General features: G+C 42.1%; 1 pseudogene across 1 annotated transcript; it reads left to right on the plus strand.

Annotated features, from left to right (window-relative positions):
- The first annotated feature begins 2,105 nt into the window (after nt 1–2,105).
- LOC309968941 (glycine cleavage system H protein, mitochondrial-like) lies at nt 2,106–2,943 on the plus strand (annotated as a pseudogene). The gene is made up of 2 exons: nt 2,106–2,652; nt 2,686–2,943. The product of its transcript is annotated as a glycine cleavage system H protein, mitochondrial-like (transcript).
- The last annotated feature ends 907 nt before the right edge of the window (nt 2,944–3,850 follow it).

The following is a 3,850-nucleotide window of genomic DNA, read 5'->3' on the forward strand; positions in this document are numbered from 1 at the left end:
CCAGATCAAGATGTCTGGAGTAGCCTCTGAGTCTGATAAGTGAGCTGAGGTGCATGGACCTGACAACTCAGGCACCAAGAGGGATTCTCCTATGCCCTTGCCTGCAGGACCCCAGCAACATAGAGCTGGGAGGACCCAAAGGGGCTAGGCGAGATGTCCCTGCGTGGTTGCCAAAATTTTTACCAAAAAACTGTGTTGACCTCTTGGTGGGGGTCAAGCCAACAGATACAGCCAAGCCAAAGATCAGGAGAAGGAAGGATTTGTTACTTGCAGCAAGTAAGGAGAACACTGGGGATCTTTCCCAAAGCAGTGTCTCCCTGAACAGCAAAATTGGCAAAGTTTTTGTTGTTGTTGTTTTTTGTTTGTTTTAATATTCATTTATTTTGGCTGTATCGGGTCTTAGTTGCAGCATGCAGGATCTTTGCTGTGGCATGCAGGATCTTTCGTTGCAGCATGCAGGCTCCTCGTTGAGGCACGTGGGCTTCTCTCTAGTTGTGGCGTGCGGGCTCTAGAGCATGCAGGCTTAGTTGCCCTGCAGCAAACGGGAATCTTAGTTCCCTGACCAAGGATCAAACCTGCATCCCCTGCATTGGAAGGCAGATTCTTAACCACTGGACCACCAGGAAAGTCCCAAAATTGGTGACGTTTTAAGCTGAGGGTACATGCATATTCATTCATGAAGGGGCTTGAGCAGAGAATTCAGCATACAGTTGGGGATTGACAGAGTCCAAGCTTTAGTTGATTGAAGTCACCAGGGTCAGAAAAGGTCAACAGCATCTTCCCTTAGGTTTCAGTTGATCTGGTGGTTGAGTGCTCCAGGGAGGTTTAAATTCTACAAAACAGCCCAAGAAAGTGCTTCAGGCTAATCTTTACCATTGAAGCAGAACTGGGAGTCTTTACAACTGATATATTACCTTTGCTATTGTTACTTCTCTTGCCTGATAACAGTCATTTGCTCCTGCATTCTTTTGTTCCCTTAAGGTCATTAATTACTGAGACCAGTTCAAGGACAAGCATTGTGTCCAGACTTAGATCACAAAATGGCTTAGGCCAAAAATGGCTTCTCTTATGTCAAGAGGAGCCATACTTGGCTGTCCTTCTCCGGGGACCCCCTACCCTATCTGCTTACAACACTAGACATCAAAAATGAAAATATAATGTGAAAAAAATCCGTATTTATTTACAGATAAAATGATTCATGCATTGATAACAAAGAAGGAGCAATATGATTGCTTTATGGTAGCCTAGTGTAATTGATACTATTGCTTCACTGTAACTTAGCGTATACCCACATGAATGGTTATACCATTTTTATGGCATACAGTATTACAGTCATATTCATACTACAGTATTAGAAACATTGTTATTTTTTTTTTAAAACCACGTACCCGTGATGATAGGCAGATATGCAGTTTCTCCAGTTACAAGAGAGAGACAGAGAGAGAGGGAGGGAGAGAGAGGCATAGTATATGGTCACGTAATTCTTTGAAAGCAAATTTATGAAACAGTAAGAAAACTAAAATTAATTTTGTATTAAATATCACTCACCTCATGCTTACGTAAGGATAGGCTATCTACTTCAAGTCTTGCACAGGATGTTCTATATGTATATTTTTGGATATTTATTGAAAAAAAATCTGCATGTTAAGTGGACCCATGCAGTTCAAGCCCATGTTGTTCAAGGGTTAACTGTACAGAACACATACTATAATTTACCAACATGACTTAATCCTTCTTTGATAACTCAGAAGGCCCTCCAGGATCACACATTTCTTCAGGCTTATTATTATGTGTTTTATCTCTGGGGATGTTTAATATAGGCCAAGTGACGAAAGCAGAATTCTGTAATGACTGGAAGACAGAACTTGATGTCCACTGACTCATTCCAATTCTAAGTCTATGTGCGTGTGTCTTAAAGTCAAATATAGAAGTGATCCCATTTATTACTACCTAAAAGAAACACCACATCACAGTGCAATTGTTTATGAAAATAGGTTACAAATAAGGAGTGTTAACCAGCTTCTGATTATAAACCTTAACCAGGGCAAGGAATGTATCTTAGAGATTTTTGAAAAGGTAGGCTATCATTAATTAGTACCATTAATATGTTATTACCAGCGGCCTGCCCCGCCCCCGTCGGCCGGGGTGCTCTAGATGCTGCACGGAGACCCCCTGCGCCCCTGCGAACATGGCGCTGGAGCGTGCGGGCCGCGGTCTGCAGCCTGCGCGCCATCTCTGCGCCCAGCGCGCCTTGCTCGCCGCTGCCTTGGGTACTGCGGGCGGGCGCCCTCGGGGCACTGCGCCCCGGCCACAATCTGCTGTTGGTGCGTAAATTCACAAACATGAATGGGTAACAACAGAAAACAGTGTTGGAATAGTGCGAATCAGCAATTTTGCATAGGAAGCTTTGGGAGATGTTGTTTACTGTAGTCTGCCTGAAGTTGGGACAAAATTGAACAAATGAGGAATTTGGTACTTTGGAAATTGTGAAAGCTGCTAGTGAACTCTATTCTCTTATCAGGAGAAGCAACTAAAATTAATGAAACTCTAGCAGAAAATCCAGGACTTGTCAACAGATCTTGTTATGAAGATGGTTGGCTGATCAAAATGACACTCAGAAAGCAGAAACTAACACACCATTGTAAAGCAATTATACTCCAATAAAGATGTAAAAAAAAAAAAAAGATGACACACAGTAACCCTTCAGAACTAGATGAACTAATGAGTGAAGAAGCATATGAGAAATACATAAAATCTATTGAGGAGTGAAAATGGAACCTCTAAATATACTAGTTTGAAACAAACAAAAATATGTTATTACCATTATTTTATTAAAGCCTAATCATCAGATTATAATCTACTAATTAATGCAAACGTATTTATCATTATGTGCCTGATATATGCCAAACCCTGTGTTAGTCATTAGGGATACAATGTAAATATAATTCATGCCCTCCAGAAATTTAAGTAATTCACCTTTAAAACCATTTTATTGTGCAGATCATTTTACAGAACTTTAGATGTCACTGTAAGAAATTAGCCTGGGAGTGATGGGACCGTCTAACACATCCTATAACTCACTCAAAATATAGAATAATAGAAAAGAAAGAACGCGAATGTTAGCTTAATTACTTTACATTCGCCTTTTTTTCTGAAAAACACAGCATCCAGAATGTTCCTTTAAGGATCTAGTCTTTTGCACTTTCAGAATTCTGGGTGAATTTGCTTCTGCACATAAAATGATTTTCATTTCAGTTAGTACAATACCTGTCAGTCCCCCAGGACTTGAGGGTAAAGCCCCAGGCAGGAAGGGAACAGCCATCACATTGCCCCCAGCCCTTGGCTGGCCTTTCTGTGGGTGTGATGGTGACAGAGGCAGCATGAGGGAGCCCTGCCCTGGGAGTCGGGAGAAACCAGGAGGCAGAGACAGGTGCTCTCAGTCCAGTGTGTCAGGCACTCTGCTAACGGATGCCGCCTTGCTTCTGGACAGCTTCTTGTAAACATGCTGATTCTCATCGTGACAGGAGGACTTTACAGTTTAGATCTTCATGTCTAAAACGAAGGGTTGAGGTTACATCAGAGTTTCCCAAATTAAATTCCGCAAAACACAGGTCCCATAAGACGTTTCTTCAAAAAGCAGCCTGGGGCAGCACTGTTGGAAAAGCTGCCCACCACACCCAGTGGTGGAGAGTCACAAGGCACAGCAGCATATGAAGGGTTCGGAGAAGCTGTACCTTCAAAACACTTTGATAGCAGCATTTCTCAAACGAGTTTGACCATGAAACCCTCTCTTCTAGTTTCACCTACTAACATCTGCTGATTCACTTAGTATTCTGAGGTAAAAACTTTG

This window comes from Leucopleurus acutus (genome assembly GCF_964270905.1).
Source record: "Leucopleurus acutus genome assembly, chromosome: 1".
NCBI classification, from domain to species: domain Eukaryota; kingdom Metazoa; phylum Chordata; class Mammalia; order Artiodactyla; family Delphinidae; genus Leucopleurus; species Leucopleurus acutus.